Genomic DNA, 27,763 nt, shown 5'->3' on the forward strand with positions numbered 1-27,763 from the left:
ATGGTATAATCAGAAAAGTTGTGGACACTGGGCTTTGCGGTATCATATTCAGACCCAGCATAGCCTATTTTATATTCATTTGCTGTTTTTTGTTATGTTATCTTCTGGAGATAATTTAGCATTTTGCTGTTTCTTATCATGACAGTGAGTGGTGTATTCCAATCTTCCAGAGACTTTAAAGGGTTGTAGTTGTATAGCAGCTGTCTAGGGTAATCACTTAAAACACTATTTCTCATGTCTGTGTGTGACCCATACTCTTTCGTGGCTTTATGCCTTGTAACTTCAACCTAGACTGCAGCATAATAGCAATTCCTCTTTGCTTTTATAGCTTTGTTGAGGGTATGTACCTCCTGCCCCTTCTTTTCGCAGAACTCAGCAAAATCTGCTTTCCATCTTTCCATTCTTTGTCATGCTTTGACTTAATTGAAAATTTTTATAAGGCCATCTTCTTTTTATATAATTCTGAAACAACCCTATAAAAAGAAATTAATTCACTTGCATTTGTATCTAATAATGATATTAAAACCTTTCTGCTGTGGTGGGCTTCTGGTTCTAATTTTCACTTTTATTAGGAGATGACCTAACCTAAACATACAAGGCATTGTCTCTCCTGAGATAGCAACTCAACATGATTGCAAATGAAATTAAACTCTTCTTGAGAGTTTGTTTCTGTAAAATGTCTCAATATTACATTGTAGAAATATCCTAGGAAATTATTAAGCTATCATCTTTGGTTACCTTTATGAACTATTTTATTTAACTATTAAACTTAAGATTTGAAAAAGTCATTTTTTTTCCTAAGCATTATTCAGATGATACAGATAACCCATTTGTAATTTTTTGAAGGTTTTAAAATGAAAAACTGTATGTATCCTGTCCTTCTCTTATCTTCCCTCAAGTATAACCAAACCACATATTTCCAACAGAGTGGAAAGGGTACCACAAAAACTACCGTTACAGGGGTTTTGGACTATTTGCTCAGGTTGTGTTTGCAAAGTGGTTTCTGCATTCCATTCTTTTTTTTCCTCCATCACCTGTATTGATTTGAAATCATTCTTTATTATTTGGAATTCATCCTTCAACAAATGACAGTGTGATTAACAAGAAAATACACACACACAAAGAACCCTCAGAGCTATCACTCTCTCCCATGTTTCAATAGTTTCTATACAGTTATAGAGGAACTACGTGTGAGAAATTTCTGGAACATGTGTTGGAGCAGAATAGTCTATTATAAAAACACACCAGTAGATACTCTAAGTAACAGGCTTTTCCTTTTTACCTTAGTGCACTGCCTTAGGCATGGAAAAATGAGAAGCATGTATCCCAGTTCAGACAAACTTCTCACATAGCTTTTGATTAAATTCTGTTACTTTTTTTAGAAAATTTAGTCCTGGTGCATGATTTCAGCTGCCAGACTTCTTTCTTTAAATTACCTACCAGTTTACTTCAGAATGTCATACCAACATCTTGAATAGGTTTTGAACTACACAAGTACCTGTAATGCTCTCTTGTAGAATAGTACAACATTGGATACCTCATGCTGTAGCCTTGCTTTAATGTTGTGCTAGTGTAAAGCAAAAGATCTGTTACAAAGTGAATGGAAACTGTTTAATGGTTGGGCTTGATGATCTGGGAGTTCTTTTCCAACCTAAATGATTCTATGGCGTTATGCTTCGATGAAAAGCATTAGGCTTACATTGCCATTATGAGAGCAGAGCCTTATCCAGCTGAACCACCATTCCAAAGATTATTTTAGTGAGGAAAAAGCAGACAAAATCTGCAAGTGTAGTCTTAAGAGATACGCAGGGCAAAGTGCTTCTGTCAAATCTGGTGTGAATTTGAGCACCAAAATGTCCCCAGGTTCATTCATATACTACCTTCTTGATACCCACACTCAGCTAGTGCTCAAATCCCTTGGCCATCAGTGTGTTACTATTTGAAGTGTGAATGATCTAGCAATGGGCAAAGCTACTTCTCTGGAATTTAGTACTTAAATATATTTGGTCTTTGGTACTAGATCAAAAGAAAATTGTATGGCTGCATGAACATCTTGGCTGCTTCAAAATCTTAAGAGATTTTTACACTTGGTGTCTCAGTCTTTTCCAAAAAAATCAGGGTTACTCTTCTTCTGCCAGATAGCAGATTTAGCATGTATTTTGCTTGTTGACAGTCTGTTGTAGATAACAGAACAAAATCTCTTGAGTTGACTATTTCTACAATGCATGAGGTTCAGCACAGATAGGGAGCTTTCTTTTGGCTATCATTATGCTTCAGCAACTCTCCTTCTAGATTTTTGTTCTGCTCTTGGTTCATCTCTATACTGCTGCTTGAGGGAAGGGTTTGTTCACAAACATAATCGAAGTGTTTTTTATTTGGATGACAGCTTGAGCTATTCTGCAACACTTCCAGGATCAAAAACAGGATGCAGAACAGCTTGACTAAATCAACAGAAAGTGTACTGAATAAAACACACTAATCAGCTATACCTGCAATGCAATTTTAAAGCAATAAGCTTTTTTTCTGTGTAAGTTTTCCAGTCATCTAGACTGAACAATGCATATGAAGTCTTTTCCTACTTACATTTAAATGAATGCAAAAAGAAAACTCTAACCTAGCAACTAGAAAAATATCCATTTTCATTTTGCTTTTAAGGCTCTTGTATTATATTTTTTATAGAATTGCCACACAGCTGAGACCTGCTGAGAAAAGCGTTTTCTTCTGTATTAATTTCCAATGTCCTGTCTCTGCTGAGCTTTTAAACAAAACAAAGGAAAATATAACAAAAAAATAAAAGAAAAATGCCACCGTTATCTCAAAGAATTAATGAGATGCATAATGGGATGTGACAGTGTTAAAGGACATTGTGGAGTTTTTGTGAAGAAAGTATTCAGGTACTGAGGCTAAAGAGGAAATATATTCCCGTGCTCTCATATCATGTATACATAGTAACTTCTTATCAGACATCTTGTTGTGTATTACACATTGGCTTATACTTACCTGTCCTAGCTTTGACCTGTTATATCCAGGAAATTACCATACTGCACTGGGCTTCATTACCTCTCAAGTTCCATTAGGTAGTAGAGCAAGAGGTGAGAAAGCAGTCCCTTGTGGAAGGTGTCAGAAGACTGTGCGCATTTGTTTTTAGAAATCCTTTGGCCCAAATATTACACTGACTTTATTTCACCCCCTAAATATTGGGATTCACTTCTATCTAAATAAATATGGTGTGCAATTTATATGTTCTGATTGCACAGGGAGTTATTTGATCATGTTTGAATAAGAATACCTTACTGTTAATCTAACTTTCAAGTTCTGGCTGTTTGCTGCTGAAGTTCTAGTTCTCTCTGAAGTACGAGTGGTGTGTTTTAGAGAAGGGAACCAGCACTGTTACCTTTCATGTCTTTTGCTTAGAGTATCTGAAGTTTGTCCTTTGTAAAACAGATAATGTACTAGAAACATAAAAGAATTTGTAATAACAACCAAACCAAAGATGTGACAGAAATCTGAACATGCATGTGCCTCCAGTTTAACACCAAAGCACCCTCATAGCATGAGGGATAAGAGTGCTGACTTGGTCTGAAATTCAAGCTCAAAATATTGAGTGTAAAAAGGCAGTGGGCTCTGATTTCATTCCCAGAAAGTGTTACTCTAGCTTAAATTGACATGTTCAGCAGAAAGATTTGATTGGTATATTAACTTTTCATTTTCTATATGCCAATGTGGAAAACTAATGATGGGAAAAACTGTCTACCACACTTTCCCATTAGCAGCCACTATCATGCTTCAGGTCTTTGGAAAGAATGTTTGCTTGTAACTTGTATATCAGCCCAACAGCAGCTGTATGTACCTTATTGGGACTGCTTCATTGTTGTGCTATGCCTTCTGCATGCACAAGTTATGATGATAATGTGATGCCAGTGTTTTTTTCAGAGACAAATAGCTGCAGAAAATGCCAAGAAATAAAAAAAAAAAAGTCATTTAGTCATCAGTTCTCACTTACAAATGCATCTGTACCAAACCCCAGTGACAGAATGTGAAGCTAAGTGTGGCGATCATGGTCTTTAACTTCACAGTAGCCACAGATGAGAAAAACAAACCTGGTTTCTTAATGTAGTTCAGTGTATCTGCTGCTGCATTTTAGCTCCATCGTGATGACACAAGGCTAGGGTCATCTGTGGACACACTTGAGGGTAACAGTTTTCTGAATTTGCTTTAATTTGTTTTAGGAAGGAGTATAATCTGGTTTAAATATATACCTTCTGAGTGAATGTTCTACACAGAGCAAGTTTCAGCTTGGGTGGACATTTGTTTGCTCATCTGGCCTTCCTTCCTTCCTGTCAATTCCAGCAAATGTATCGGTAACTTGCTCTGTCTTGGTAGTGATTCCCAAGATGAGGAGAATCAGAGAATTACATTGCTAGTGGCAAATTGAAATAAAAATGCCTTTGGGCACAGAAATAAACTAAGTTAAGAGTCTGTCTTAGAGTTTAATGAGACTTGACTAGGAAAATGTCTTTTTTGATACTTTCAAAGTGATTCTGTGTATGTGAAAGCCCTGAAAATTAGTTCCTCCAGGACTATATTGGACAATAAAGCACATATAAGAGATGCTGAGATGCTGAGCTTGAGGGAGATCTGGACGCTACACTTAGTTCTGGTCCATTCATTTTTGAAAAACAAAAATGCAGTTCAAACGTGTGGCTTTTTTTCTGAGGTCAGTTTGCCTCACAGTCAGGCCATAATCCATCAGTCTAACCACTGACTACATCTGCGTTCCTAAGAGTTCATCCTGGGAGAATACATTTGTCCAGCTCTCTGAAGCAGCTGATGTCCAGCTTCAGGAAAACAAACCCTTTTCCTCATCTCCAAACCAACAGAGCAAACTGATAGTCCTAATCTGGAGGGCTGGTTGCCCCCTGCCAGAGGTGATAGTTTTCCTCTTTCAGATTGCAGCATTATAGTACTGTGTGATGACCACCTTACTGCTACCCTGTACTTTGCAAATTGCTTTATTATAATTGCCAGAATGGCAATGGTGGGAATGATGGGAAGACAGCAGCAGTGGATACAGTGCTGATTACAAACTCCTACAAGCTCTGGCATTGAGTGTATTTTGGAGCCCAAAGCAGCTACAAGAGTCTGTCTTTCCTGAACCACCTAAGGCAGAGCTTGCCAACACAGGCACATCTAGGCACGCTTGGAGGCAGACGCAAACACTCTGATGTAACTGGAGTCTGAGCTGCTGCTGTTAGCATGGCATCAAGCCAAGCTCATTAGACTTGCCAAGTGCCAGGCTTATTAGCTCCAGCCGTGTACTGTGCTAATGCAATTGCACCGCTTTTAGGTGTGAGTTATTTCTGGCATCCTGTGGCTCTACGCAGAAGTGGCGCGTTGGACTCCCTCCTCACAGAAGGCAGGATAGGTGCACCAGGAGAGGAGTTTCTGACTAGGCAAGGAGAAGCAGTTTGGGAGAGAAGGGCTTTGACTTGGTCAGTCTCATGCAGAATCGCTGCATGTTCTGGAGGCCTTGGCAGCTGCTGGGCAGATTTCAGCACCAACGATGATGGCAGAGTAGCCTAAGACACAAAAGGCAAAGCTGATTTATTTGGTTACTGTTGGAGATGAACGTGCCAAGCTCCTGCAGATCTGCTCTTTGCCTTGATCTCAAATTATTTTTTTCTTTTCAACACTTTGCCTATATTCATGCTTATGGTGAGTTACGGATATTTTGTTTTAACTATGAATTGAAGCATAATACACAGCCATTAACACCCAGAGCTTCATCTTCAACACTAGGAAAATACTAAATTAAATTGTCCTCATCTTTGATTGAGTTTAATGTTTTGTGTCTATCAGTGTTTCACAGACAACCCAAATGTCACATTCAGGCATGATTTACATATTCATGAAATACTTTGTATTCAGAAGCATTGTTTAATGTTTTCTGGACAGTTTTTCACACTAATAAGTGTTTAACTCAAGAGACTATGCAGGTAGCCTGAAAAATGAGAGCTACCATAATTTTAGCAAAATATTACTGGAGTCCAAAATAAATGAGCTCTGAGTTGTTGCATTTCTTTGCTTTATCAAACAAGCTGCTTGCACAGTGATGAAATATACTTTTACAAGAAAATAATTAGAAATGACCTTATTTCTCAGAGGCGTGCTTTTTTTTTTTTTTCTGCTTCTTGACTGTAGATCAAATAGATGTTGGACAGTTATTTTAAGTAATAGCATGGTTCAAATTTAAGTTTGATTTATATTAGTATTATTCTTGCATTAAAAGTGTGCACTTTGTGAATTAAATTTTGATTTGCATTTTATATAGTTGTCAATCAATAAACACTATTGGTAGCAAATAGACTCTCTTTCTTGTCTTTGTAGTAAATAGACTCTTTTCCTCATTTTTGTATGTTAAAAAGTGAGTGGAGTGCTCAGCTGGAAATCCAAGAACCTGAAGTCCCATCTCTCCTCCATGGAGGCTATGAATTTTGAAGTACTAATGGATACTGCTCAGTAGTATCCTGCTAACCAGCCAGTGCAGCCTGCTGGCTGCATCTTCCACAGCCCCAGGGGGGTTTGCAGGGCATTGCTGGCCAGAGCTGACTGCACGTTCACTTACTAACTCTTGCAGTCTTACTCCTGTTAATCTCCCACTGTGCAACTGTCTCAGCCAAAACTCACAGCCTCAACTCTGAAAATTAAGTAGTTCACCCATGTGTCTAGTCTTACACTGAGCCACACACAGAATTGTGTTCCACAGTGATGTGTCTGCAAACAGAAGAAAGTTTTTGCATGGCCTCTCTATGGCTTTCTGCTACATGCTTATGAAACTCCACAGTAAAATGGAAACACTAGGGCAAAACTGCATGTGTCATGCCATCACAGATGGGCTCATTAGCAAAGCCTAGAGTTAGAACAAACAGCTCTACAATTTAAGAACTAGTGTTCATAAAACATAAGAGGCTAACTGATTGTATTCTCCTATTTTAAGTTACATGAAGATGTTTCTGCAGGGACCTGTTTTTATTTTTCAGAAGTGTTCATGCACCTTCATTCATACACATTCATTTACACTGCCTCTGATGATGAGCTGCAGTGTTACAGCCTACATGAGCTGGTCTCATCTGCTCAGTAAAATCTACTGAGCAATGTGAGAGCCCAGCACATGAAGATTTTATATATATATATATATATATATATATATAATTTTTTTTTACTGGAGTAAATATTTTTGCAGAGCAGCAATAATTCTAGCTAGAATACTGGGATGAGCATGACAAGATGATTTTCTAACATGTCCTTGGTGTATGATTTCTAGTTCCTAAGGAACTCTTCAAATTAGATAGGTGCAAACACGAGGCAAAATCAGCTATTTTGTACAGATTCTGTTTTGAATTCTACTCCATCCTCAGCCTCCAGGAACAAAACAACTCCAGACCCAAGTCCATAAGGTAATGGGTGTTTTTCCTTGTGTTTCATAAGGGATCTGTAGTTTTACAACTATCATTTCACAAATAGTTGCTCTTAATTACATCATTTTTTTTCCTAAAATTTGGGGAGGGAGGAGGCAGAAAGGGGAAGCATCTCCTTTGGACGACTAGGAAAATATCTAGGAAGGTTCAGATGAGTGCTACAGTGCTGCTTGGGAATTGGTGCATTCCTTAGTGAAGAATGTACTGGCTACCTTTTCTTTTCCTCTTTGCCATCATGTGTTCAAGGACCATCTTTGCCCGGTTGCTCCAGGTGGATCAGTGCCAGATGGAGAGGTGTGCCACACCTGGAATGGGCATCAGCAGGGACTGAGTCAGGAATGCTTCACAAACCACAGGAGTGTACACGTTGGTCCCTTGCAGAGTCCAGCACACGCCAGGCTGTCACTTTGCCACCACAGGCAATCCTCAATCCTTGGGCTGTATATCAAGAGGCCTTGGAGGAGTGAGGGGAGGAAGAATGGCACTGCAAAGGACCTTGGTGGTGAAGATAATGTGCTGTACTGTGATGGAGGAAAAACCCTGGTCTTTCTTGCATTGCCTAATAATTTTTCTGTACATCCACTTTAAAGAGAAAAGACAAAAAACAGAAGAGTTAAAAACATAAATTTACACTCTTTGTTGTGACCCTGTCTAAAGGCACCTTCACTGTGCATTGCTATTTTGTGGTTGGATCTCTTGACAGGAACCCTACTCTCTCAGGAGATTTATCATGCAGAACCTGAAGGTCACTGTGAAGTTTTAAGGTTCTCTATACTTACACTTTGCACAATGTGTTTCAGGAGCTATTTCAGAAACAGAATAAGTATTGCCTAGTATGGAAGTTGAAAAAGAAGTCTACGTGGATCCTTGGGAGTAAGCAGCTTTTTCCCAAACTCATCCCACTGACTGATGGAAATTATGGGAATTGATTTATCTGTCTGATGGAGCATGAGTCTTCTTGTATTTATTTGGTTGTCAGTAGCAAGTAATTCATACTATGGCTAATGGTTAATTATAAAGGAATGGAATATTACCGAAAAACTAAAGGCCCCTGTTCACTGTTGTTCACTACAGAGGTGCTTTCAGAGGTTCCCAGACTAAAGTCTTCCTTTGCAAGGTTTGTAGGAAAATTCCTTGTCTAGGGAGTAATCTCAAACTGAAGTGTTCATAGAAGAGTCAGTGGTAAATTAGATTAGGCTGGAATTGCTAAAATGGCTTTACAGATTGCATGATGTTGCCGAGTAACACAGAAGACTGGGAAATGTCAATTGAGATGTAAGATAGGTGCTCTCCTTAGAAAATCCAAAGACCCGTTCCCTACAACACAGAGCTCTGCAGTGGCGTTTGCTGCTGTGGAGTTCTGAGCAGTTGGGCACGTCTCCTTTTGAGTTCACAAACGGACTTGACAAATTCATAGGGAAAAGTTGCTGAGTGCCTGTGGAATGAACTGCTTTCAGGCACCCTTCAGTTCAGTATCCACCAAACTGATTTTAGGTGTCTGTCCTAAATATACAAAGGCTTAAAAGGAATCTTTGGTCCAATTCTGGGTAGCAAAGCACATAAGGATATTTAGTGTAGGTATTCGTACGTATGTAGGTGTGCCATGAGTTGCCATTGACATGGGAAAGGGATAGGGGATAGTCAGGACAAGAGGGCTCTTGATATATTCAAAAGGTCAGAGTAGGCACTGGCACTGCATAGATTTTTCCAAAATGACACATATTTATATGTGTATATATATGATTAAATTCAGCTACCTTCAGAAGCAAGAATTCAATTTGCATTTGCAATTACATCAAATTTGCGTGTAAATTAGATACCTTCTTTGCACATACACACATGGACCTATTTTTTTCCTTGTGATTGGCAAAAAGTAGGGACTTCCTTTCAGAAGCAGGTTGGTGTTAGAGGAGGAACAAGCCAAAAGCAAAATATCCGAAAAGCTTTATATTTGGTTGCTTTCCAAGCTACAACAGCTGCAGAGGTTGATTATCTTCATGTGGTGTCAGTTGCATTTTTATCCAGTTTTATTCTCTGTTTGTTTTCTCTTCCAGACATTTGTCCTTGCTGAGACTACAGCTGTGCATGCCCCATGCAGACCCACCACTGCAGATGTTTCCTCAGGAGAAAAAGAAGTCAGCTACCCAGGAAGGTAGCTGACCTGTGCCCTTCCCTGCCTCTTGCTGTCTGTCACCTTCACCGAGAGCTCAGTAAGCTTTGCTCTGCAGGAAGCACAATTAAATGCTAACATCTCCATTGCACTCCCATTAGGTGAGTCCACTCTGGAAATTTATTTGGTGGCTCATGGAATCAGATGGTGAGGCAGACATTGTGACTGTAATACTGTAGCATTTGATACCCCTTTACAGGAAAAGTGTTGAAGAATACAGGTGTTATTTGGTCCAAATTGTAAGCTGTCTCTGAGATAGTTATACAACTTGATAAAAGCTGATACTGTCACCCTGGAGAAATGGTTAGAGCAGTTCCCTTTTTATTATAAGTCCCCCATATGAGCCTAACAGCTGTCAAAGATAAAGCTATGCTCTCCCTTATGCACCTAGTCTGTGCTCCCTGTTGCAATTTCCAGCACGGAGGTAGGGGTATGAAAGTGGTAGGGGATCTGTGTCCAAATGATGGTGTGTATACACAGTTACCCAATTTACTCATGTTTTGATGGAGCTTGTAAAGTTTGATGTCCAAACAGCACAGCAGTTGTATAGAAGCAAGCTTGTCAGTCAGGTCCTGTCTTTTTTTTTTTTTTTTTTAACGTTCTTTTATTAGGGTAACTCTTCTTTCTTTCACATTACTGTGCATTTCAGTTCATTCTGCATTAAATGAAGTGACAGGCTGCTGCTTTAAAAAGTCACATAATATTCTAATTTATTCTCCTTCCCCAGTCTGTCCTTCATAGTCACACCATGGATTTGTTCACCTCATCCTTTTTCTCTGTGACTATGAAATCCTGTAACTGCAGAACAGAGAGCAGGACCCTATTCTCAACAGCAAGCACATATTTGAAAACATGGCTATTTAATGAGCCCTCCCTCACTGAACAAAAAAAAAAATAAATTATTTCAGATTTTGGTTCAGTGCAGAGAACTCCACATTTTTACAGTTCTTTTGTCAACTGAGCTCCTTAGCACAACCCCCGCTGCACTTATACTTCCATTTCACCCACTGCTCTATTAACATCTCATTAGGCTGCACCCCAACAGGGGCTTTCTCCTTACCACTCTAAGTACAAACGTTTGGAGAACAATAACTAATATTTGCATAGTGCCACTCATGCAGACATCTTAGATAAAAACTGTTCAGAGCAAACTGTAGCATCTACCTCATCCAGCCGAGGTGGCAGGAGAAAATTTGGTGGGCATGATTCAAGACTCAGGGGTGGTCTAAGGCTGGCTCAGAGCCTGATGCCAGTAATTACTCTACTGGAAATAATGCCACTATGTTTTTAAGGGCCGTACTACACCAATATTAATTCATTTCCTTCCCCATTTCAACTTCACTTACCCTTAGCTATTGATTTTAAAAATGTTTACTGGATTTCCTCTAAATGCCCTAATGTTTCAGACCATTAAAAAACAGCAAATGCTCACTCTGGCCCTGCGAGCTTCTCACAGGCTTCTACTACTGCTATGCAAACAAGTCTGGGGAAAAGTGTCAGTCAGGGAACACAGCAGTACTAGCCTGTGGCAACAAAAGCAAGGACCACTGGAGCCCTGTAAGGACAAGCATGCTCTACAATTCTGTCTTGCTACAGACAGAAAAAAAAAAATCATATGTCAAGCTGTGCACACAATGCTGGCTTTGGTGTTTTCCATAAATTACTGTATTTCTGTATTTCCATTACTATGTGATAGCATTTATTTATTTATTTATTAAGACAGAACATGTCCTAGTATGATATGCCCAAACAGGATGGTATTGAAGGAGCTTTCTTCTGTCTAATCTGGAGACAGGAGTAACTGCTTCCCGGAGCTCAAGGCAGCATAGAAACTTCTCGGATTATTTTTCCAGCTTTCCTAAACGAAACTCTATCTTTGGGAGGCACAATACATACTGAGGAGTAAATGCCTCTAGCTTGTCAGCAAGCAGCCCACCTGAAGCCGAGGTACTGCTGCTTCTTCCCCTTCTCTCACAAACACCTGCCTTTGCTGCTCCTGCACTGCCCATGTACAGAGGTGCCGTAGCTGGGTGAGCTCTGAGCTGGCAATAGCTACTGTCTGGGAATACCACAGATTCCAGTGCCCAGCAGGGGCCATGGGATTAACTGGGGTTTGAGGAAGTATTTGTCTTCCTTTCTGGATAAGAAGACAAATACCTAAACACCTTTGGGTGCTTACTTAGCTACCTCTAGCTCTTCCCCCTCGTTACAGCAGACCAAACTGTTCTTAGCAGAGTAACCGCAGAAGCAAAGCAAATTATAAAACTGTTCAAGGCCATCCTGGTAGATGGCTTGGACTTCTGGAGGGCAGAGTGAATTGTTCAGGACACTGGTAGGGAAAGTCCCTTGGGAGTCAGTCACAGAATCACAGAATCATCTAGGTTGGAAGAGACCTCCAAGATCACCTAGTCCAACCTAACACTAACAAGCCCTCCACTAAACCATATCACTAAACTGTAAATCCTAATCCTAAAGGGCAGATCTAATCCTAAAGGGCAGAGGGGTCCAGGAAGACTGGATGCTTCTCAAGAAGTCTTATGGGAGCAGGAGCAGGCTGCCCCCATGTACCGTAAAATGAACCAGTGGGGAAGACCAGCTGGCTGAACAGGGAACTTTTGTTGAGTATCTGGGAGAAGAAGAGAGTTTATGATCAGTGGAAGAAGGGGCAGGCAACTTGGACAGAGTACATGTACAAGGAAGCTGCCAGCATATGCAGAGAAAAAAACTGAAAGGCCAAAGCACAATATGAGTTCAACCTGGGCACTACAGTTAAGGATAAAAAAAAAATATGTTTTTATAAATATATTAACAGCAAAAGGAGGGCCAAAGAGAATCTCCATTCTTTACTGGACACAGTGGGGAATGTGACTACTGAGGATATGGAAAAAACTGAGGTTCTTAACACCTTCTATACTTCTGTCCTTACTAGCCAGACCACTTATTATCTGGGTACTCAGCCTCCTAAGCTATAAGTCTGGGATAGGTAGCAGACACCCCCCCCACAGATCAGGTGGAAACAGGGAGACCTGCTGCTCCACCCAGACTGTCAGAAGTCTATGGGGCTGGATGGGATCCACCTGAGGGTGCTGAGGGAGCTGGCGGATGTGATTACTGGGCCACTTTCCATCATCTATCATAAGTCATGCTCATCTAGAGAGATCCTGGATGACTGGAGACTTGCTAATGTGACACCCATCTATCAGAAGGGTCGTAAGGAGGACCCAGGGAACTACAGGCTTGTCAGCCTGGCCTCGGTGCCAGGAAAGTTGATGAAACTGGTCATCTGAATGCAATCACACAGTAAATGTGGGACAACTGGGGGATCAAGCCCTGTCAGCATGGGTTCATGAAAGGCAAGACCTGCCTGAACAACCTCATCTCCTTCTGCGACCAGATGACCTACTCGGTGGATGAGGGAAAGGCTGTTGGTGTAGTCTGCCTAGACTTCAGCAAGGCCTTTGGCACAGTCTCCCCCCCCCCGTATTGTTCTGGAGAAGCTGGCAGCCCGTGGCTTGGACAGGTACACTCTGTGCTGGGTTAAGAACTGGCTGCATGGCTGGGCCCTGAGAGTGATGGTGAACAGAGCGAAATCCCTCTGGTGACCAGTCACTAGTTGTGTTCCCCAGGGGTTGGTGTTGGGGCCCATCCTCTTTAATATCTTTATTGATTATTTGAATGAGGGAATTGAGTGCACCCTCAGTAACTTTGCAGACAACACCAAGCTAGGGGGAAGTGTTGATCTGCTAGAGGGTAGGAAGACCCCGCAGAGGGACCTGGACAGGATGGATCGATGGGCAGAGGCCAATGGGATGAGGTTCAACACGGCTAAGTGCTGGGTCCTGCACTTTGTCCACAACAACCCCAGCTCTACAGGCCTAGGACAGGGTGGCAGGTGCAGAGGAAAAGAATCTGGGGTGCTGGTTGATGCTCACCTGAACATGAGCCAGCAGTGTGCCCAGGTGGCCAAGAAGGCCAATGGCATCCTGGCTTGTATCATGAGTAGTGTGGCCAGCAGGAGCAAGGAGGTGATCATGCCCCTGTACTTTGCTCTGGTGAGGCCACACCTCAAGTGCTGTGTTCAGCTTTGGGCCCCTCACTACAAGAAGGACATCGAGGCCCTGGAGCATGTCCAGAGAAGGGCTACAAAGCTGGTGAGGGGCCTGGAACACAAGCCCTATGGGGAGCAGCTGAGGGCACTGGGGGTGTTTAGTCTGGAGAAGAGGAGGTTCAGGGGAGACCTTACTACTCTCTGCAATGACCTGAAAGGAAGTGGTGGGGAGTTGGGGGTCGGCCTCTTCTCACAGGTAACTAGTGATAGGACTAGAGGGAATGGCCTCAGGTTGCATCAGGGAAAGTTTAGGTTAGAATTTAGGAGACATTTCTTAGAAAGAGTAGTCAGGCATTGGAATGGGTTGCCCAGGGAAGTGGTAGAGTCACCGTCCCTGGGGGCGTATAAGGAAAGGTAGGACCTGGTGCTTAGGGACATGGTTTAGTGGGTGACATTGGTAGTAGGGGGATGGTTGGAACAGATGATCTTGGAGGGCTTTTCCAACCTTAATTATTCTGCGATTCTCAGATAATGACTGGTGTTGTCAGCTATAAGCAAAAGGTTACATGGAAATTGGATCTCGTGGAAAAATTTTAAATCTTTCTATTTTGTTTTTGAGTTTCCTATTCTTAAGTCACTCACTGCCTATTAGGTGTTAAGTTTTTAAAAGATGTGTGGTTGTGAAGCCCTAATTCTCAGAACACTTAATTAACCTACACACCGGAAGGTTTCTGTAGAATCAACCCCTAGGAAATATTTCCTTTACTAACTCCTATGTAAAGGAAACTGTTCCTACTGTAAATTTAACGTGTCTTACTTTCAAAGCTTTCACTGCTGCTGCCTGCCTTCTAAGCTGTTCTCGTTTTGCTTCCAGCTCTCTCCATCTTGCATCTTTAATGCTTAAGCTTCCCTAATTCTTTCCTCTGATATTCTGGCCTTCCTGGCAGTACTCATCTGCATGGGAGGGAAGCTGCCCCAAAGGCTCAGGAATCATAAAGAGCAGGCAATCCCTTAAAAGAGCAGGTTTTACTAAGGAGCTAACCTTATAGCTGTCAGGCAGGAGTCAGAGGTTTCCTTCCCCTCATTACTTCTGACATCACCAAAAGCAAGTGCAATTAAAAAGTCAAAAGAACAGAAAAAAACTGAAGCAACAACATATTTTGACTGTAAACTGTCAGACATAAGGGTGTGTGGGACTTCTGTCATACTGCACCCTAAGAAGACAAGATTTTCTGCGATGAAGGATGGGTCAAATATTTCCTTCTTCAGCTTGACATTTTCATATACTGATTAAGTCCTTGTCAGTTGTCCCTTTTCCTTGGTCACTTCTGACTGCTGAAAGTACTGAAGAATGAAAAAAGCTACCAAAAAAAATAAAAATCTCCAATTCTGTCTCACATGGTTTTCAAATGCTTCAACTTTGATTCTTGCAATAACAATAGTTTATAATTATGGAGTTATTTCAGCCAAACACATTAGTCTGCATTAAATCCTCCAATCTCTTATGGGCCCTTAGGGGATGCCACAGACAATGTGTTTCATGGATGGGTAAACTGAAGCAGGGGAAAAAGAAAGCAAGCTGTACAGCTGAGATTATAATGCCAGTATCCTAGGTTCCTGCTCCTTTCTGTGACTTTCAATCCTTCACAGAGCATGAAGTAGATAGAGGGAAAAAGCCTTGCCTTTCACACTTTTAGACATAGTTTATATTTGCAATACTTAAGACTACAAACAATGGGGAAATGGGGGGCAAAATGCAATGAGAAGCAGAGGCACTGGACACTGACTAAAATGATTTCAGCACCATGAAAGAAGAATATATCATTACTGCTTCATTCTGACGTGATTTGGCAACCTCATTTCACCCTAATGTCACTGGAAATCACAGTCCAATTTGTCTACAGCACAGTGTTAGTTATAAAGAGCCCTATCTATGTTTTGCATGTTTCACTTCAGAATAGAACAGAGTTAACATTTATAGGCTTTGTGTAGCAGGGACTGCCTAGAGCACCAAAACTGCCTGCTGTGTCCCCTCCCAATTAAAACAAAAATGGATAGGTTTTACTATTCCTGTGTTCTTTTGCCTTTTCACTTGACTGAGCATTACTGGATGCTGTCTCTCTGTCAGTCACATTTCATCTTATCCTCTTGCCTCTAGCCATTTTGGTCTAGAATTGATTTTCTCACCACTTTGAGCAGGAGCTGTGAGATCTGTATATCGGCACATTTCTTAGAGCTTTATGCAGTAGTGGCAGTGGGCTGCATCCTACATGCAGCTGCTGAATATCTTTATTTCCCTCTTGAAGGCAACGGAAGTTACAGACATTCAATAATTTCAGCAGATGTTGAGAATTTTCCATAATCAAATCCGTTTTTCATGCTTCTAACAAATGTGTCCATGAATGTGTATGCGTATGTATGTATAAATACACACAAATGTGCGCAGGCTTGTGTGTAGCTGCATTTCTATACACGCATGTTTTCTGACTGGATAATCTTGCTTTTTAAGTAGTTTGTCTCTCAGCCATGGGGAAAATATTAAAAGCTCTCAGTCCTTTAAAGAAAACTTAACAAAACCACATTCCAATTATGTTCTAAATAACTAAAATAAACTCTGATTTAATTTGAGATGTGAATAGAGTAAGTCACTTCTATGTCATTCTTTGTGTGAGTAGCTTTGAGCTACCCCATATTGTGGCTGTTAGGTTGCTCAGGTAATCTGTACCTCATACGAGGTACACTTAAGATGCTTAAGTTTCTGCTGCAGCCCATTCCCTTCTCTAAGAGGAGATTGTACTGTTTTCATTTCTCTTTGACATGTTAGAAAAGCTGTGGTGCTGCAGTGGGATTTAAAGTGGTTTCAGCACTGCAAAGGAAAGTAGAAGATAGAGGGTAAAGGGCAGAAATGGACTGATATCCCTCCTCAGATTGAGTTAAATAGCCAAGGACACTACACCCTTACACTCACAGTCAGGTTGCATCCATCCCTATGTAAAGATACAGGGATTTATTCACACAGAACCCTCTAAAGAAGTGGGTCCTAGATAGGGTGAGGATTTTTGGACTATATCCACTTCAGAATCATGTTGACTTACTCAAATATTTGAACTAAAGGAAATGGGATAACCATTTTTTTCTCTATTTGAAATCTCACAAGAGTATGCACAGGTCCCGGAAGTGTGGAGTACCTCATATGACAGTGGTTCCTCAAGGAAACAAAAGGGTGCGCACGCAGTCCAAAGTGGGTCAGAGACCAGAAGCAACTCTGAGTAACAGAGAGCGCCTCACCTGGACATGCATTTCAGCAGGGCATGCCAAAGGTCTAGTCTTTATTCAGAGAGCACCCTTAGGATGATGTCCTGAGTCCTGCCTCTGTTACACCTTAGCTTAGCAAATAAAAAGAAGGGAGAAAAACAAGCAAGAATCATATCTTCCTATCATTACACACTGCAAACTGGTGTGTCAAATGCAAGGAATCCTGAGAAAATAATAAGCAGGAAGAATCTATTTCTCCAATAAATTGCAGTGATTTTTGCACTGACATACATTGTATCAAACAAGAGTGGTGGCTGTGCCTTGAGCTTTCAAGATCTGTCTCATTCTTGCTGCCAGAAGCAGTTAGGCCCCACTCCAGCTCAATGCTAATTCAGACCTTCTAGCCACAGCAATAGTAGCAGAACGAGCAGCTCCTGGCTGGACCTCGTGTGTGTATGTATGAAACAGCATCTGCGCACCTGCATAAAACAGAGGTGGTGTGTGCATGCATGTATTTATTTATTTATTTTTAATTTCACAAACATTTTGTGGAGCTTGCAAATATCAGCAACAGAGCAGGCAGGAATCTTTGTTATTCTGGTGTGAAAAGAACAATTTGAGTAGCTCTCAGATGCCACTTCACCTGCTTAATATTGGACTCCAGCCAGAACCGTTTGCTGCATTTGGCAGCTTATTCATCTGTGTATTCCAGTTTGACAGCACTCATCCAAGTTAGAACATTTTCCCATGTATATGTTCTAGATTCATTATTTTGGCATGCAATGGTATCCTTCAAGTGGTATTTGGAGTATTCTTTTAAGAATGAGTTAAGATTTCTGTGGGCAGCTGGAGAGTCTTCCAGAGGGGATCATTTTTATACGTTGACTTCTCAGGGTACTGATACTTAGCAATGCCAAAGGAAAAATATTGCCATGTGTAGAGAAGGTTTTATGAACATGTATTTCGCTTGATTTAATGTCCTGTTCTTTAGTTTTATGTGTAACCATCTTCATTTATTTTGTTCACAGTTAATGCCATGTAGGGGTGGGCATTATACTGCTATTGCAGTGTAAACCTGGTCACTCTAATGACATCTTGATGTTGTACATTAATTTCAAGCATCTCTTTGAATTGCAGACAAAAAGACAGCAAACTGTCTTTTCCTGGTAAAGATCAGTAAAAATACAGTTTTTCTAGAATCAAATATGTTCACTGCAATGAAATTATCTTATGATGGTCAGTTCTAGTTACAATTCCTCTGCTTACCAAATTCTTACGCTGATTTGAAGATAGGAAGGACATATTGGGGAATAAAGTCTAATAAATAATGATAGAATGTGAAGGCTGCAGTTTAGAATGTTTTTATGCTTCCAACTGTTTCCATGTGTTAATCTCATTCAAAATGCATTCTCCAAAGAAAGCTATAACTTTGATATATATATATATTATATATTTTTTTTCTCATTCACTACAAACATGTACTTTATACTCCACAAGGTTGTTATTCAGCTGGAAAACATGAAATGCCCAAGTAGGCTGTTCTAGTCCTGAAGAATTTTTTTTGAACAGTTTTCCCTACTTACTATCCAAAGTCAGAATACCTTCTGAATTCTGGGGAGAAAATTGTCTCTATGCTGTAAGTGGAGACATGCATTGTCTCCCACAGTGTCAGTATTTTAAAATGTTTATTAAATAGATGTGTAGATGGTGTAATAGTCCTAGAGCTTTTCTTTTCTTTCTTTCTTTTTTTTTTTTTTTTTTTTAATAGTATACTTAAGCAAACCAAAATCTCTTATATCTTAGCACTATATAGAAAAGTTTTGAGAGTTTAGGTGCAGCACCTTTTGCAGTTGGTTATGGCAATATTTTACTGGAATAAATTCTTTAATAGATTCTCTCAACCAGACTGTTTAAGTAATATGTGTCTCAATTTTACGATATGGATGTTTCTACATGAGATAGTGAACCAAGTTATCTTTGCAAGGTCTTTTTCAGGACAGGTTTTCCCAGAACCTATTTCAGACATGAATCAATGTGTTATAATTTGCCTCCTGGACTTTATTGACTACTTAGACTAAGCTTCCACTGACTGTAAAGGGATCCCGGGTAATTCGTTCATGTGGAGATACCAACAATTAAAAAGACCAATCCCATCATTTGTCTCAATAGTCATGAAAGATAAAGTAGCATCTTATATTCCATTTGCTTCATTTATGAATGAGAAATACCTTTGGTGTGGATGAAGTCAAAACTGAGCTGCCATGACTGATACATTGTTTTTCCCAAAGTCAATTATTTCTTTGTGATTTCTATGATCCCCAGATGATATGAAGATAGAAACAAACAACTAGCAGGCAGCACTAAAGCACAATTGATCTACAGATGCATGAGTAATAACCTGCTGCCTTTAGTATTTTGGCTGATGAAACCTGCCTATGCAATTGCCATGACAGCTTCCAGGAAATGTACAGCCTGCTCCCACAGAACAAAGGTCACTAACTTAATCCAAAATCCTGCCCTCTGTGACTCCATTTCACGACTTTACTCGGAGCCTGACTGTGCTCATGAGAACCTTTTTATAGAAGAACAGAAAATTGTACTCAAAAAGAGGAACCATGAGAATGATTGTTTCATGCCATGAGAAAGAGCCTTGCCCCAGGCAGCATTCATTCTATTATCTCTGACCCCATCCAAAGTTCAGCCTATATTACAATATCTCTTAAAATACTCCAGACTCACTAGCAGTTCAATTAAAGTTCATCTTGTGGCAACTTGAACAATATATTACAAAATAAATTGAAAAAAGGCTCCCATCCTTTCACAGTTTATAGTCCTTAAGGGACACTACTATTTGAACACCAGTTTCAGACACAAATTTTTCAAATATTCTTTTTTGTTTAGCTGATGTTCTGAATTGTTGTTGCACATTTTCCTGTATTTTCCTTCATTTTACACACAAAATATCATTTTTTACTATTCCTAAGTACAATGTCCCCAAATTAGAAAGTTTCATTTTGGAATTATATCATGCTTTCATTTAAAGTAACATTTTGATTTTCATTTAAGTAGTGTATTTACAATAAATTCTTCCTAAGCCACACAGAGAAAGAAGAGAGACTCCTCCCTGTGCTGAGGCCCTTTAAGCCTTAATGGCCCTAGCCAGCCTTACTTGGAACCTCCACCTGTATCCTTTGCCCACGGGCCCAGGAGCCCTATTTAAGCTCAACTTAGTGGTAGCACCTGTAGCTTGTTAGAGTGCTAGTCTCTAATAGTTCAGTCCTATGCTCATACCAGGGCATGGATATGTTGATCTTTACTTGTAGGCTCACTTTGCAGCTTGATCTCAGACCTGTCTTGTCACCACAAACTTACCTGGTGATCTGTTCTCCTGGTTGAGCCTGGCTGCCTTCCCTGGGTACTGTGAGGCTGGGCTTCTGACTATCTGACCAGCTGAACCTTGCTGTGACCTGTTGTTTTGGATGTAGTCTGTTTTATCTCTGTAACAACAGAAGGAGACAGGTAAGAGCTATAAGGAAAGCTTTCTAATAGAAGTTTTAATAAAACTTTTTTCCTAGTGAAACTATGTGAAGGCTAGACAGTTTCAGTTTAGTGTATATATAATCGAAAACAACAAAAACTGCTTCTTTTTTGTTCTGTCTTTTAGAGATTTTTCTATGTTCCGCAATAGAATAAACCAGAAACTCTAGCAATTCTTCTGGGTAATGTTGCCTTTGCAGATGCCTATAATGCACCCAGGCTGGCTCCCAACCTCTGGAGTATAAGCTTCTGGTGAACATGGCCTCTGCTGTAGGCTAGGCCTAAAAAGGGAATCTCAGTAGCAGAATAGGTTTGATCACATATAAACACGTGAACTTACTATGAGGTTTAAAATTTAAAAAAAAAAAAAAAAAAAAAAAGGGTTTCTCAGTGAAAACGATGACTGTAGTGGATGTATTTATCCAGTTAAAGCTTATCGTGCCTCTGTGCTTCTTGAGCATGAGTTCCCTGTGCTTGAAGGAGAGCAACAGCTCTGCTTGAGGCAGCTCTTTGGCCTTTTTTCAGTACAGGGATTTGCAAGATGCTTGCTGGCATCCTTAGTATACCAAAACTGTTAACCAATGCATTCAAAATGGGTCTATTTAGTGCATATATGCTGAATGGTTCCACCTGAATGGTTCCACCTAGGTCTGTTTTGCTTCCTGGACACTTGTCATCAGCTATTATGAAGGATGTTCTTGGCAAGTAGAACAAAAGTGAAAGGTTGAAGAAGAGGAAGCCTGCTGGGAACGATTTTGATTGGAAGTCTGTTACTAACTCCTCAGATTTCTCTGTACAGCTTGAGAACTTCTCAGATCTTTCAGCTTATTGTGAACAAGCCAAAAGGCTGATCACCTATGATAGTTTTCTACTTTCCTTCCCTTTAGCATACATGGCTCATTTGAACCTCCATGGTGTTTTTGTGTTGTGATATCTGTAACAGTTTTTCAGTATTCAATTTCTCTGAACTTATACAAAAGGAGACCAAAACCAGATCTGTTTGAAGTATTTGAGGGTTTTTTTGTTGTTCCTGGTGATGTTGTGTCCTGGTTTGCTTGTGTGTGTTTTTTTTTGTTGTTGTTGTTTTGTTTTGTTTTCCCCAGTAGAAAAGAAATAAAACAAGAAAGGGATGGAATTAATAAAGGAGAGAGAAGCAGGGGACAAGAAGTTAGAGACCCACTGTAAAGAATACTGTACTGAATTTGAAATTGTGCTGTTTCAGAAGTTTTCTTGAAAGAAAGATGTTTTGAGCAAGAATAACTTTGTTGTGTTTAATAGATGAGAGCTGGTGTGTTTCAGTAGTACCTGTTTATTGAGTGTACACACTATTCTGGGGATGCAGTCTGAAGCCACAACGCTCATTGCAGAACAGCTCACTTGCTCCTGTCCTGGGAGCAGGCAGCTTTCCAGTGCAAACAAGGAGCTGTAAGTAGTGGAGATTAATTCATCAACCCAACAAACTGGAATGCTGGAACTCACTGAATGGCTCATTAACCTAAACCATATTAAGCTGCTAGCACTAGTTAAAGTCACATATAATAATGACTGACACTAAAGGGAACAACCAACTGGTACATTCACCCCTTATTCATTCCTTAAATACATGTGCCTGAACCATCTAGTGGAGCGTGGAGGGGTGCATAGGCTAGCTTGGAGAGGCTGCTCAGGAATGCCTTGAAACAAAAGTTCAGGCTTTCATTTCTGCAAAGCAGAGCAATATCAGGTATTCTATGAATAGTAACACCAGTTTGACTCTAGATGGGCATGTAATTCCCAGGAGATCAAGAAAAAAGAAAGAGGAAAAAGAAAAAAGCCAAGCATATCTCTACTCTTAGGGTAGGCATATCTCAATTAGGGTTTGATCTAGAAACCTGGAAGACTTATTCAGAATGCCAGTTTTTCTGCAACTATTTCTCTACCATTCCTGTTTGCAGCTGAGTTTAAGTTGACAAGAGGTATATACTTCTGGTACTTAATTGAGCTGAAATGCAGTTTAAAATAAGCCCTTTTAGAACACCTCTCTCAGAATACAAACTATATTCATTTTCCATACTTGACTTTCCATAGACGTGACTGTTCAGGATAGTTAATTCTCTTTATTTAAACCCAGAGTCCATTACCTTTGTCTTGTGACTCTTTTGATAAATATGGTTTCCGTGTCATGTGGGAAGCTTAAAAATATTCCTTTTTTTTTTTTTTTCCCTTTTTCTTTTTATTTTGCTTCAACATTTTTTATCGCTATTAGGAAAACCCAGTCACAAGTAATATTTCTTCAACTGTACAGTATCGGTGTGTGCAGAATTAGTCATGTGAGTCCCATTAAAGCTAATGGAAAACTTACACCGTGATGTCTTCTCCCATCAAGGTGCAATTTGTCCTTTGAATCTTTCTGGCCATAAACACTTAGCATTCCTAAACCCAGCTTCCTGAAGCTTAGTGGCTTTTCAGCTATAGTTAAATTGAATTTACAACTACATATGCTTGTAGTCAGCTGAACTGCAGGCTTGCACACAGATTTCTGCTATCTTCTTTTGACACAATATGCTGCTTACATTAGCAAAATCCCTGCTGTCATAATGTCAGTTATTCTTTCTAATACTGCATATTCTCCCCTTCTTATTCCCTCCCCACCCCTCTTGGTTTTATGTCCTATATCCTTCCTTTTGAAAAAAGCCATGTTTGCCCACCAGCAGAACTCATTTATATGGGTAAGATATCAGGATTGTTCACATTTTCAGCTACCTTTTAAAATAAATATAAACAGCTAAATTATTACCTGACTGTAAATGATTGCAATTAGTTCTGGACTGTGTTTCGGCTATCAGTACCCTTCCTCGCTGCCTTCTAATGGAGCACAGCAGTCTTTCCACAGTGAGGCTCTTTGGATGGCCACTTGTGAGCACTATTTGCCTAAATTCAACCCCAGCTCTCTAATTTGCAGCCAGTGTTGGAAGTGGCTCAAGAGGATACCTTACTATTTTACCTATTAAGGACTGATCTAGCACCTACCATTGTCCTGTGGTTTTCTGTTCTTGACAGCAATTTCAAGCCAGTATAAATTTCTAGGGAAGTGATTCTCAAGCTAAACCTGTGGAGGTTCTCAGATGCTGTTCTCCAGCTAGAATTCTTTGGCCTTTGAGATAGTAGGAGTGGACAAGGAAGCTCTCTGTACATCGCACCTCATGTTGGGGGTTGTGGGAAAATAAATCGCAGGCTCACTTTGAAATTGATGGTAAAAGGCTGATAAAATATGAACTTCCCTTTGTCAGTTATCAAAATACTTTGAGCAAGACTAAAATGTAAAAGGATGAACACAAACAACATCTGTATCTAATTACTGCATGGAAGCAAGAAGGGTTTAAAAAAACACTGCACAGGAACAGCAGCAGAGCTATTGGCAGAATGCTGCTTTTCTGTCCCTGTTTGCCCAGCATGGAGAAAGTTTCCTGGTAATTTCAGTCACTGTGGGAATGCTATTGCTTGTCAACAGTGAATGGAAAATGCAAACACTGTTTTCCACCAGAATCTGTATTTTTGTTTGTTTTTATAGGTGACTTACTGCAGTTTCCATTTAATAACATCCCCTTCGTCATGTAGGATTTAAGGGTATTTTTGTCAGGTTGTCTTACAAAAGTGCTTTGTTCTCTGATAACTCCAGACATGTCTCTGTAAACTTGGTATGTAATGAGGAGAAGGAAATTGTGCAATTCAAAGGGTTTTCTCTCTTACTTCCCATCTGCTGTTCTTTTGGTACAGAGGACAATGCAGGACGCCGTACTGCATCCAAGAACCCCCATATCTCAAACGTATTCCCAGTAGAGCACAATTTGCCAGTAGGATTCTTTACAAACACACTCTGAGAGGTCAATATGACAACTCTGCTAAAGTGACCTGAGCTTGTAACTGTGTGGTGGTTGGAATGAAACCTGCAAATCACCCGTAGGTTTTAGCAAGGTGTGTTCAGGATTAAGGAGAAGGGTGAACGATCACTGAGGAAGGATTTGGGAAGGAAATGTCATCAAGAAACATTCACAAGCAAAATACAAAGTAAATAAAAGGACTACTGAGCACTGCTGATGGCAGATGCTGGTTGAGCAGGATGCAAATTGCAATCAACCCTTTACAAAAATAACTGGAACAGACTTTGTCTTCTATTTGGAGAATTATCCTTTCGCATTTGCTGCCATCCTTTTTTTTTTTTTTTTTTCCCCCCTTCCTAGGATTTTCACTTTTAAATTTTTCTTACCAGTACTTCAGAATGTTCCATGCTGTCACAGATCAATCAATAGGTACATGTAGACAAAACTGCTCTCTTTCTGAGAAGGGCAAGCAGAGTGACTATTTTTTCATCTTGATATTCATTATAGAGTGGAAGAACCACACCTGCTTTTTTTCTGGTACCAAATAAACTAGCCCAACAACAAAGTTTGGAAGCATTGACCACAGGTCAACAAGTACTGAACAGAAGGCCATGAAAAATGTAATGCTTCCAGCAGAAAAGGCATTTTAAATTAATATCTCATCAATTAAAAAAAAAAAAAAAAAAAAAGGAATTATTGACTTTAAATGACTTAAACCCATGTTTTTTATAAAGAGGAATGTATGCAGCTTGCCAAGTTGCTAATTGCAGATTGTTTCTTTTTCTCAAAGTATTAATTCAGAGAATTAAGAGGATAGTTAGACTTCTGATTTCAACTGTATAAGATGATGATCTAGTGTCAGAGCATCCTCCAAAGTCACATTGTTAGTAAACCTTCACAGGCCCTAGTGTAGCTTTTTTATTATTTTATTATTATTATTTGCAGGGGAATTGTGACTACTTCAGGGTTCTATGAACAAGAACTCAAAGCCCCTTTGGTCTCAACTCTTTGCAGAGCGCAGACAGCATCATTTAATTTGTAATTATGATTTTTATTTTTATTTTTTTTTAATAAGGAAGACAACTCTCTCTACAGGCTAAAGTATAAAGTAAATCTGGCACAGTATCATAATGTGACTGTTGCAAAAGGGACCAAGTTCAGGTCAGTACTCAAGGTAGCTGCTAGCAGAACAGTGTGGGGAACTGCTGAGCTCTCCCACAAGACTAGCTATTACAGATCCAGCTTCTCAGCAGTTGCTGTTGTCTGGAACAGATAGATAGCCTCTGTCTGAGTTCCTTGTCATCCCTAGGAGTGGTTCTGCTCTAGCTGTGGCCGTACCACATCTGGCAGAGTAAAAGAGCTGTTGAGAGGGAGCACATGTTAAGTAGCTGATCTGCTTGTTGGCATTTTGCTCATTCTAAAGCTACTTGCAGATTTGACATAAAATTTGGTAATCACAGAATCATCTAGGTTGGAAGAGACCTCTGATATTTTGTCCAACCCTAGGCTTGGAGGAAGTAAATTGTGGACAAGTCATAATGTTCACTTTTGGCCTTTTCTTTTCAAAGGCTTCAATTAGAAGCTTTAATTGGATTCTTAAAGGGTGTTTAAAAGGGAAAGAAAATGACCTGCCCAGGTCAAATAAAACTAGTTTGACCCCAAACAAGCATCCTTTGCTGAACAGTGTAGGTATGTGGCTCTGAAGTGATTTGTGATTACAGAGTCTGTAAGCAGGGAAGATCTCTCCATATTCATAGTGCTTTATATAGCACCATTTTAGAAGACACTAACTTCTGTTTATTAAAAGCATTGATGAAAATGAATAGCAACAAACAGCAATTTCCACTAAGTGAAAGCAACTGTCTAGCATGGTGGGGGAGAGGGACAAAAAGCCCCCCAAAACAAGGGAAAAATAGAACATCAAACTCCTTCCCCAAGTCCTGTCACAGTCTCCTTGCAAACAACTCTCCCCACTACTGTAACCTGGACTGTTTGTGTTCTGTTTCCTTCTTGCTTTTGCATGGCTCCTCATTTAGATGTTTTTGTAAGCATACAGGAAGGTAAAAGCACAGGTTGAATTTGCACTAAGTAGGAACCAGGTCCCTGAACTTCGTGGGCATTCTAGGAAAGGTATTTCCTACCACATAGCTTCTGAACTGGCACAGAAATGGAAGAGCTTTGTATCATCTCTTAATGAAATGTATGGTTAGCTTGGAACTTGAATATGAACAGGTGGTTATAAATGCACTGCAAGTAATGTCAGGTATATTCATTTATAATATTCATTTTAAGGAGTTGTATCTGATCTTAGTGCCTTCTGCAGCACCTCAGCCCCTCAGCATATCTGATGGGATGCTATAAGGATTATCATCTCCACTTTCTGTACAGCCAAGCTAGCCAAAACTAAGCGACTTGACTAGCAGCTTGTGAAACCTGGAAACAGGATAAGGGACTCCAAAGGCAAAATCCTGCAGACTTTATTTATGTGAGTAACTCTAACTGGTCTGGATCCTAATTTCATGCCTTACTGCCTTAATCACAAAATAAGCCTTTCTCTGGGTAACAAAGCAGCTCCAGAGAGAAAAGAGAGACATAAAGAGAGAAAAGAGAAACATAAAGCCTATCTCACAGAAGTCATAGCTTGCTTACTGAGCCCTCTGAGGGAGAGGGCTTTTAGCCTTGCTTTCCTAAGCAGCCATTTTGGGACTGCAGTTGGTAAACACTCCGACAGCTACTTCTGTCTTCAGCAGGGACTGTTTTATCTTTTGGCTGTTGGTTTTACTGTGATTGTGCACAGTTTGCTTTCAAATCAAGTTCACAATGTGGAATTAAGATACAGTGTGTTCAGAATGTAGGACAGAATAGTAATTTAAAAGGCAAGAAAAGGTCTGGAAAGCCTGTAAGGGATATCAGAGAGCAGAAGTGGTTTCCATGACAACAAATCCACCAAAATCTTTGCATTCATATTGATTCTAGTGATGGATGAGCCAATTTGGGGGCAGGGAGAGAAAAAAAAAAAAAAAGAGAGAGAGAGAAATGTTTAACCCTGATGAAGAACTCATTTTATGGGGGGGGGGGGGGGGGGGGGGAACTACAGAAGTCTTTCTTCCTAAAGTCCTTAACTCAGATCCCAACTAAAAGTGACTTAGTATGAAGTGTGGCTATGCTGGCTTATTCCCCTATCTTGGGCTGGTTCAGTATGTAAGGTGGTTTGTTAATTGTGACCCCTGGTTGAGCCACGTGGGGGGGAATGTCACTGCACAAAAAGGGACTGAAACAGCCCAAATAAACTTATAGGGATCAAGGAGGCTGCATCTCTTTGGAGAGTCACAGAGCTCAAAGCTGTGTGGCTCCTATGAGCAGCGAGCAGTGGTGCAGTCATGGAGCAGGGCAGCAATAAGCCATTTGCCATGCT

The 27,763-nt window shown here is 40.2% G+C and overlaps 1 long non-coding RNA gene across 2 annotated transcripts in view; it reads left to right on the forward strand.

Annotated features, from left to right (window-relative positions):
• LOC311442362 overlaps positions 1–27,763 on the forward strand; it is an 85,334-nt gene that overhangs the window by 34,515 nt on the left and 23,056 nt on the right. The window contains exons 2-4 of one of the 2 annotated variants that reach the window (XR_014696570.1): positions 9,533–9,749; positions 20,275–20,470; positions 21,137–21,745. This is a non-coding gene — a long non-coding RNA (uncharacterized lncRNA). Of the gene's footprint in view, positions 1–9,532; positions 9,750–20,050; positions 20,471–21,136; positions 21,746–27,763 lie in introns of those variants that run through there. The other variant, XR_014696571.1, reaches the window with a different exon arrangement.

Source organism: Aythya ferina (assembly GCF_964211825.1).
Source record: "Aythya ferina genome assembly, chromosome: 10".
Lineage (NCBI taxonomy): Eukaryota > Metazoa > Chordata > Aves > Anseriformes > Anatidae > Aythya > Aythya ferina.